This window comes from Mauremys reevesii, linkage group 17 (genome assembly GCF_016161935.1).
Source record: "Mauremys reevesii isolate NIE-2019 linkage group 17, ASM1616193v1, whole genome shotgun sequence".
Classification (NCBI taxonomy): Eukaryota; Metazoa; Chordata; order Testudines; family Geoemydidae; genus Mauremys; species Mauremys reevesii.
The window spans coordinates 10,823,743-10,833,885 of NC_052639.1; the positions used below are offsets into that span (position 1 = coordinate 10,823,743).

General features: G+C 50.8%; 2 non-coding genes across 2 annotated transcripts; both read left to right on the forward strand.

The window, feature by feature from the left end:
• Positions 1-5,928: 5,928 nt before the first annotated feature.
• Positions 5,929-6,002, forward strand: TRNAN-GUU. Its single transcript has one exon. It is a non-coding gene; the product is annotated as a tRNA-Asn (tRNA).
• Positions 6,003-9,265: 3,263 nt separating this feature from the next.
• On the forward strand, positions 9,266-9,475 carry LOC120385244. The gene has a single exon (XR_005589368.1). It is a non-coding gene; the product is annotated as a small nucleolar RNA U3 (small nucleolar RNA).
• The last annotated feature ends 668 nt before the right edge of the window (positions 9,476-10,143 follow it).

Consider the following 10,143-nt stretch of genomic DNA (forward strand, 5'->3'; position numbering starts at 1 on the left):
AAAAAAGGTGCGAAATGATTGTCTGCTGTTGCTTTCACGGAGGGAGGGAGGGCGAGGAGGGTCTGATGACATGTACCCAGAATCACCCGCGACACTGTTTTTGCCCCATCAGGCATTGGGATCTCAACCCAGAATCCCAATGGACAGCGGAGATTGTGGGATAGCTACCCACAGCTACCCAAATTGCAACGCTCCAGAAGTCGACGCTCCCTTGGTACTGTGGATGCAGTCCAGTGACTTAATGCACTTAGAGCCCTTTGTGTTGGGACACACACAATCGACTGTATAAAAACAATTCCTAAAAAAAACACTTCTATAAATTTGACCTAATTTCATAGTGTAGATAGACCCCAAGACACTTGATCACAGCATGGATAGGCTAAGAGACTACTTACACTTTGGTCTGGTTTACACTGGGTGAAGGGTGGGGGAACAGGGTCAATGTAAAACACAAAACTTCAGCTACAAGAATAGTGTAGCTGAAGTTGATATATCTTATTGTGACTTACCTCCTGTCCTCACAGCACAGGATTGACAGGTGGGGCTCCCCCATCCACTCCACTCCACTCCACTCCCACCCTGGTAAAGTTGCAGAATCAACAGGAGCACATTCGGTGATTGATTTACTACCTGCAGACAAAAGACAATAAATCAAAGCCCAACAGATGACTTACTACCCAACAATTCAGTGAACAAAAGTAATATACCCTTGGATCTGGGCTCTAAAGAGCCGAAAAACAAGGCTGACACCCTTGGTTGTTACACAGCCTCTCTGCCCCCACTGCTTTCTACCTCGCCATGACGAGCTCCCAGACACGCACCAAACACCATTCACATGACTTTGAAAATTAGGTAACTAAGTGAGGATCACTTCCCTGAAATGACTCCAATTGAGGATTTCAAAGCAAGAACCATTAACACAGAATGCTGTTCAGAGAGAAGTCTTTCAGCCTCCCTCCTCTCACTGGTTCCTCTCCTTCCTTCTGTTCAAAGACACCAGTTCCCTGTAGACACCTACTTTGCACAAACCCACCCACTGACCTGTGACTAGCAGTCTCTCACTGTTAACTCTTCCAGCAAAACGGACCAAAGAAAGTGTATGCGAGCGCTGTACCACAGCCCCGTTGCTCTTTTCGGTTCCTTCCCACAGAACTTGCACTCCATAGCAGTCCAGTTCCTTGCTGTTGCTTGTCTAACCGCTGCACACACATGGTATAACCCTACCCTGAGCTGATTCCCGGCTTTTGTGCTCAATACAGCGAAGGAGACAGGCCGGCGCAAAGACACCTCCCTCCCACTTCCCTGTACGCTGTGCAAAGCTCTTGGCCTGCCTCATGCCTCGTCAGGAAAGCGCGGCCATGCGGCCCAAGCCTGAGTCACGTCCGCAGCCTGGCCCGCCCCGCCCCGGCTGACAGCGCGCAGAGCCATGCGAGTCAATGGCAGGTCGAGTCCGGAGCCTCGGCTCTTTCCCCTGACAGCCACACACACAGCGCTGCCTAGCGCCCCCAGAGCCTCCCTCGTGTTCTCCCGCAGCAGCCACCTGCCGGGGTGGTGGGAAAAGGGGACCAGGAAGCACTGCAGCCTCATTCCAGGACAGGAGGCCCTCACCACGCCTAGGCCTGCCTCTTGCCTTCAGCCCAGGCAGCCAGAGGTGCCGGGGAGCTGCCTGGCAGGCCGCCGCTTCGCCTCAGCCACCTCTTGCCTCATGGCCTAGGCTCTTGGTGCTCTGCTGGTCACCGGCTCGCTTGAAGGCCCAGAGGGAAAAGAAACAAGCGCACGCGGAGCAGAGGATGGCTTCGATCCATCGACCTCTTGGTTATGGGTCCAGCACACTCCTGCTGCTCCACTCTGCTACTTCTTCACACTCTCCCCCTGCCACCTAGCTGCCACTATCCGGATTAGTGCCTTACATGCCCTCGCTCTGGCAGGCAGATGCGCAGGCTGCTAGGCAGCTGCCCTGGTCACAGGATTTTACAGCTAGCTTCTACAGGGTAAAAAGGATCTAGTTGGGGTTTGGATCCCATTGGGAGCTGGGTAGCTGAGTGCCGGAGACGGGAGCACTTCTTAAACTGTTTTCAGTTACACTTGTGGGGGACGGGGGTCAGCCTTGGATCCGTGTCTGCAGCAGGCAAGCACCTCTGGCTCAATCGCCCCCCGCCGTATTAGCAGACTAAAACGCGGAGCGAATGCACACGCCTTGCAAAGGAAGAGGAGCCGGGATCTCGAACAAAAGTCAACATTTTATTAAGATGAGGTTCAAAGAAAAAAAAAGTGTACGGTACAGAGTTTCGGCGTAGAAGTTTCTGGTGCTCAGGGAACAACGTACAGCTTACCCAAGGGGTGCAAAGTTCGGTTTAAAATGGGGTGGCATAAGGAATACATAATCTGCAATAGCCCTGACTGGGGGGTAAAAGGTTAACGTACAGACACTGAGTTAGGAGGGTATGTTGTCCATATGAGGGCTACGTTCGGGTGTGGAGTATAATGAGCGGTTACGACGATGAGGATGGATTGACCCGCGTTAGGTGAGTTTTAACGTTCGGTGCTTTGGAATCTTTGCCACAATCTAGTTGAAGCAGGGTCAGTATGAAGTCTGCCCTGCCATCTGTTGGTGATCTGTCATCAAGGCCTTTTGGGGCTGATGTCATTTGCATGGTTACACCCACCCCAGATTGCATGATGGGAGTGCTTGTCCAAACGGTCATTTCAGCTGCTGCGATATCCCCAGTCTCTTTGTTATTGGGGCAGGAGTAATCCAGTGTATTTTCCTGTTGATTTTGGATCAAGGACAGAGTAACTGTACCTGGCATTTGAGGCCTGAGAGCGTCACCCTCGCCAGAAAGGTACTCACCATTTAGGGGTATGGGTTCCTAACGGCAGCATGTGGAGAAAGGTAGAAATGGATGTTTGTTGGTCTCTTGCAGGTGCTACTGATGTCCTTTCTGCTGTTCCTGGTGTGGAAAGACAGAGGCAGAGGTGGTTTTGAATCTCTTCAGATTGTTGTGAGTGCTGCAGTTGCTCATCCTAAGCTTATGCCGTTAGATCTTTTTCACGGTGTATTTTGGTCCTGAGAGGTAAAAGGCGTGTTGTTAGGGAGTGAGGTAGCAAATGTTAGTTGCAGAGGTGGTACATGTGCCACAGAAATCTTGTGCCCGCCCCTGCCCCTGCTCCCGTTCAAGAGTCCAGTATTTGCATAAACCCACCCACTGACCTGTGACTAACAATCTTGCTCTGCTAACTCTTCCAGCAAAACAGGCCAAAGAAAGTGTATGCGAGCGCTGTACCACAGCCCCGGTGCTCTTTTCGGTTCCTTCCCACAGAACTTTCCCTCCATAGCAGTCCAGTTCCTTGCTGTTGCTTGGCTAACCACTGCATGCATGTGCTATACTGCATGCCCTGAGCTGATTCCCAGCTTTTGTGCTCAATACAGCCTTGCCCGTCCATGTCTCTGTGGCACAATGGGTCAGCACATTTGGCTGTTAACCGAAAGGATGGTGGTTCGAGCCCACCCAGGGATGACGCTAAGCCTGTGCTGCTTCCTTGCTTCCCTGAGGCCTGTGGGGGGGAGCCTCAAAGGTCCCATTTTGCTGCCTCAGTGCTTTCAGCCGGTGGTCCAAAGAGCAGGCTGGATGCCATTCAGAAACCCATCTGCCAGCAGCCGTGCCGGAGGCTCAGGCTTAATCCTCAAAGCCGAGCACAAAAACGTTCAGCCGGGAACATTTCGCTCCCTTCCCGCCTCCGCCCAAGTGGCAAGGGAGAAGCGGAGGAGACACGCCGGCTCAAAGACGCCTCCCTCCCACTTCCCTGTACGCTGTGCAAAGCTCTTGGCCTGCCTCATGCCTCGTCAGGAAAGCGCGGCCATGCGGCCCAAGCCTGAGTCACGTCCGCAGCCTGGCCCGCCCCGGCTGACGGCCGCGCAGAGCCACGCGAGTCAATGGCAGGTCGAGTCGGGAGCCTCGGCTCTTTCCCCTGACAGCCACACACACAGCGCTGCCTAGCGCCCCCAGAGCCTCCCTCGTGTTCTCCCGCAGCAGCCGCCTGCCGGGGTGGTGGGAAAAGGGGACCAGGAAGCACTGCAGCCTCATTCCAGGACAGGAGGCCCTCGCCACTCCCAGGCCTGCCTCTTGCCTTCAGCCCAGGCAGCCAGAGGTGCCGGGGAGCTCCCTGGCAGGCCGCTTCGCCTCAGCCACCTCTTGCCTCATGGCCTAGGCTCTTGGTGCTCTGCTGGTCACTGGCTCGCTTGAAGGCCCAGAGGGAAAAGAAACAAGCGCACGTGTAGCAGAGGATGGTTTCGATCCATCGACCTCTGGATTATGGGCCCAGCACGCTCCCGCTGCGCCACTCTGCTGCTTCTTCACACCCTCCCCCTGCCACCTAGCCGCCAGTATCCGGATTAGTGCCTTACACACTCTCGCTCTGGCAGGCAGATGCGCAGGCTGCTAGGCAGCTGCCCTGGTCACAGGATTTTACAGCTAGCTTCTACAGGGTAAAAAGGATCTAGTTGGGGTTTGGACCCCATTGGGAGCTGGGTAGCTGAGTGCCGGAGACGGGAGCACTTCTTAAACTATTTTCAGTTACGCTTGTGGGGGACGAGGTTCAGCCTTGATCCGTGTCTGCAGTAGGCAAGCACCTCTGGCTCAATCGCCCCCCGCCGTATTAGCAGACTAAAACGCGGAGCGAACGCACACGCCTTGCAAAGAGGAGCCGGGATCTCAAACAAAAATCAGCATTTTATTAAGATGAGGTTCAAAGAAAAAAAAAGTGTACGGTACAGAGTTTCGGCGTAGAAGTTTCTGGTGCTCAGGGAACAACGTACAGCTTACCCAAGGGGTACAAAGTTCGGTTTTAAATGGGGTGGCGTAAAGAATACATAATCTGCAATAGCCCTGACTGGGGGTAAAAGTTTAACGTACAGACACTGAGTTAGGAGGGTATGTTGTCCATATGAGGGCTACGTTCGGGTGTGGAGTATAATGAGCGGCTACGACGATGAGGATGGATTGACCCGCGTTAGGTGAGTTTTAACGTTCGGTGTTTGGGAATCTTTGCCACAATCTAGTTGAAGCAGGGTCAGTATGAAGTCTACCCTGCCATCTGTTGGTGATCTGTCGTCAAGGCCTTTTGGGGCTGATGTCATTTGCATGGTAACACCCACCCTGGATTGCATGATGGGAGTGCTTGTCCAAACGGTCATTTCAGCTGCTGCGGGTTCCCTGGTCTCTTTGTTATTGGGGCAGGAGTAATCCAGTGTATTTTCCTGTTGATTTTGGATCAAGGACAGAGTAACTGTACCTGGCATTTGAGGCCTGAGAGCATCACCCTCGCCTGAAAAGTACTCACCATTAAGGGGTAGGGGTTCCTAAGGGCAGCATATGGAGGAAGGTAGAAATGGATGTTTGTTGGTCTCTTGCAGGTGCTACTGATGTCCTTTCTGCTGTCCCTGGTGTGGAGAGGCAGAGGCAGAGGCAGAGGCGGCTTTGAATCTTATCAAATTGTTGTGAGTGCTGCAGTTGCTCATCCTAAGTTTATGTCCTTAGATCTCTTTCACGGTGTAGTTTAGTCCTGAGGTAAGAGGTGTGTTGTTAGGGAGTGAGGTAGCAAACGTTAGTTGCAGAGGTGGTGCATGTGCTACAGAAGTCGTGTGCCCCCCCCCTCCCGTCCAAGAGTCCAGTATTTGCATAAACCCACCCACTGACCTGTGACTAACAATCTCGCTCTGCTAACTCTTCCAGCAAAACAGGCCAAAGAAAGTGTATGCGAGCGCTGTACCACAGGCCCAGGTGCTCTTTTCGGTTCCTTCCCACAGAACTTTCGCTCCATACCAGTCCAGTGCCTTGCTGTTGCTTGTCTATCCACTGCATGCATGTGCTATATCGTACCCTGAGCTGATGCCTGGCTTTTGTGCTTAATACAGCCTTGCCCCTTCGTGTCTCTGTGGCGCAATGGGTAAGCGCGTTCGGCTGTTAACCGAAAGGATGGTGGTTCGAGCCCACCCAGGGATGACGCTAAGCTTGTGCTGCTTCCTTGCTTCCCTGAGGCCTGTAGGGGAGCCTCAGAGGTTCCATTTTGCTGCCTCTTGGCCTCAGTGCTTTCAGCTGGTGGTCCAAAGAGCGGGCTGGATGCCATTCAGAAACCCATCTGCCAGCAGCCGTGCCGGAGGCTCAGGCTTAATCCTCAAGGCCGAGCACAAAAACTTTCAGCCGGGAACATTTTGCTCCCTTCCCGCCTCCGCCCAAGCGGCAAGGGAGAAGCGGAGGAGACAGGCCGGCTCAAAGACGCCTCCCTCCCACTTCCCTGTACGCTGTGCAAAGCTCTTGGCCTGCCTCATGCCTCGTCAGGAAAGCGCGGCCATGCGGCCCAAGTCTGAGTCACGTCCGCGGCCTGGCCCGCCCCGGCTGACGGCCGCGCAGAGCCACGCGAGTCAATGGCAGGTCGAGTCGGGAGCCTCGGCTCTTTCCCCTGACAGCCACACACACAGCGCTGCCTAGCGCCCCCAGAGCCTCCCTCGTGTTCTCCCGCAGCAGCCGCCTGCCGCTGTGGGTGGGAAAAGGGGACCAGGAAGCACTGCAGCCTCATTCCAGGACAGGAGGCCCTCGCCACGCCCAGGCCTGCCTCTTGCCTTCAGCCCAGGCAGCCAGAGGTGCCGGGGAGCTCCCTGGCAGGCCGCTTCGCCTCAGCCACCTCTTGCCTCATGGCCTAGGCTCTTGGTGCTCTGCTGGTCCCCGGCTCGCTTGAAGGCCCAGAGGGAAAAGAAACAAGCGCACGCGGAGCAGAGGATGGTTTCGATCCATCGACCTCTGGGTTATGTGCCCAGCACGCTCCCACTGCGCCACTCTGCTGCTTCTTCACACCCTCCCCCTGCCACCTAGCCGCCACTATCCGGATTAGTGCCTTACACGCTCTCGTGCTGGCAGGCAGATGCGCAGGCTGTGCCGGGGGGAGGGAAGGAAGAGGGGGGGCTAATGTCAGGGTGTCCCCCTACCTCCTGCTCCTGCACCCCGCTTACCCCATCTTCCATAGAGCAGGACTCAGGAGGGAGAGAGCTTGCAGCAGCTGGGGTCTCAGCAAGCTGATCTAATTAACAAGGCAGTGTACTTAAGGGAAATGCGCATATCTCCCTCCATTCCTGCTGCCTTGCAGAGTGAGAGAGTTAACCCTTGAGGGCTCAGCCAATTGCTAGTTCATCATTTAGCAGCAAGGGAAATATCCCACCCTCTGACTCCTCTACCTCAACCAAGTTTCACAATCATCATCACTGTCAAGTATCAGAGGGGTAGCCGTGTTAGTCTGGTTCTGCAGAAGCAGCAAAGAATCCTGTGGCACCTTATAGACTAACAGATGTTTTGCAGCATGAGCTTTCGTGGGTGAATACCCACTTCTTCGGATGTGTATCAGTATTAAATTGTTTGTTTAAAACTTATACTCTGTGTGTGTGTGTGTATACACACAAACAATCTTTTGTCTGGTGAAAAATATTTCCCTGGAACCTAACCCCCTCATTTTCATTAATTCTTATGGGGAAAATGGATTCGCTTAACATCGTTTCGCTTAAAGTCGCATTTTTCAGGAACATGACTACAAGGTTAGGTGAGGAGTTACTGTATAGACTGCTAGTTGGAAAAGCGAGAGGGGAGAGCACAGACTGAGTGGTTAGGCTTTGTATACTGAATAAAAGAAGGAGTTTTTTCAGTGTACCAGAAATCTAGTTATGAGGAAGGTTAGATCTAATAGCTTTATTTAGAAACTTGCATAACGCTTAGGTGCAGATAGTCTGGTTTTCTTTTGGCTGGGATGGGTTTTGAGTAAATCATTAGTCTGCTTGGTTTCTTTCATAATCTGAAGTGGATTGAGCCTCTAAATCCTTCTACTCCTCCCCCCTCCCCCCCAAATGTTAATGGGAACAACCTCAACCTTTTGTCTTATTCTTCTTTGTAGGAGAAATGTGCTCTATTTAAATAGTCATGATCCATTTAGGTTAATTCTTATGCTGAATGGCGGGTAGGAGAGGGTATAAATCATTGGAGACTCTTGCCCCACTCCCTGCGTGGCCTGTGTTTTTCTTTGTTTTAAAATGAGACTGTCTAGTTTTTATGTAAATATATTTGGGGGGTTTCACTCATATTTATATTGCTATGAATTTCATGTGCTCTTGTCTCACAGCAGACGGGGGGGGGGAAAGCCTGTGGCAATGGACTTTGCAAAATTATAGACTAGTGATTCTCAACTTGTGGCCCAATCGGCAGCTGCGGCCGATGTGGCATCCTCAGGGCCATACAGGTAGTATATAGTGTGTGGATTCTGCTCACATAACACAGAGAAAGTTGCCTATACAGCTCACAATAGTAAATAGGGTCAGACCAGAAGATATCTTCTTTCCACGTGGGAATTGTGCAGGGAGAAACAACAGACCTAGTGCAGCTGTGTTGCCACTGTCTACTAGCACTGAAATGGTTCACAATGCTTTGGGTCAAGTGGCACCAGTTCTAAAAGTAAGGGTGATTTAGTGCTGTGGTTCTCAAACAGGGGTATCCAATGGTCTTCCAGTGGGTACATCAACTCATCTAGATATTTGCCTAGTTTTACAACAGGCTACATAGAAAGCACTAGCAAATTCGTAACAAATTAAAATTCATACATTGATTTGTTTATACTGTTCTCTATACTATACACTGAAATGTAAGTACAATACTTATATTCAAGTGATTTATTTTTATAAATATTGCATCTGATTATGTAAGCCAGTAGTTTTAAGTGAGGTAAAACTTGGGGGTATGCAAGAGAAATCAGACTCCTGAAAGGGGTACAGGTGTCTCTAAAGGTTGAGAGCCACTGACTTAGTGCAGGTACCACCGGTAACATAGAACCCTGCAAAAACTTCTAGTGCAGATGAATTTGAGAGCAAGCCGGAGAGAAACAGCTGTGGAGCATGCTAGAAAGGGTTGACCTGTCTGCATTGTCTGTGCCTGACTGGCTGTCATGTGGCACAGAGGAGCCTGTGAAAGGTATGGCAAAGCAAGGGGTTTGATTAGTTGCTAGGAGCTCCACATGCTAATCAGGAGGTGTGTTTCTGTAAATAGCGACATAAACATCTTCTAATGGCCAGTCTTCTAAAGCTGTCTCAATTGTGCTTTAATGAAATGGGAACCTGGTTTTAGATTTTTGTTCTTTAATTCGCTGGGGGTGAAACCCCTTGTATGAAAACATTCACCATGGGAATAAAGCTTGCGCACATTAGCCTGGGTGTGTAGCCGAGCACAGCTTTGTTAAGACTATACTTTCAGGGATCATTTCTATAGTTTGTAACTAGAAAAGTGTGGTTGAAAGTGTCTGACCTTGCTAACCATGATGAGGAGTTAAAGTGTTCTTTTCTGAGCATGAAGTGCGTGGACAGTGGTGCCTTAATGCATCTGCTATTGATGACTGTTCTTGCTTTCCTTTTGGGAAGCTGAGAAGAAGAGAACACAGACTGAGTGGTTAGTCCTTATAAAACAAATTTAAAAATAAATGTTTTGGGTTTTTTTTCTGTTATCTGAGCTTGTTTAAAGCTGTTGTTTAGTGGCAAGTCTTAATTTCTTTTAGTAGAATTTGGAAGAAAAGTAAAGGTAGTGTGAAAACTGGTGTTTTAAAGGTTTCTAATTCAGTTCTTACTGAAAGTTTTTTAAATTTTCTTTATGCTGCTCTCTCTCTCTTTTTTTCTTGTAATCTATTTCAGAATTTAGGTAGGGTCCTGTGTCTGCACCTTCTCTTCCTTTTCCATTTGTCTCTCTGCTTTTCTCTTCTTCCCTTCCCATTTTTTGGGAAGCCCCTATTTTTACTTCTCCTGCTCTGGCAGGGGGTACGCAGTTTGCTCTTGGCCCCAAGCCCATCAGACAATCCACACAGGATCTGAGAGTTGCTGTCTCTTGGCCGTATAGTGGGTAGAGGGGTCTAAAGCTGTGTCAGGGCATGTCTACACTACGGGATTATTCGATTTTACAGAAACCGGTTTTGGAAACAGTCAAGTGAATGCGCCACACTAAGCACATTAATTTGGCGGTGTGCGCCCATGTACTGAGGCTAGTATTGATTTCCAGAGCATTGCACTGTGGGTAGCTATCCCATAGTTCCTGCAGTCTCCCCCACCCATTGGAATTCTGGGTTGAG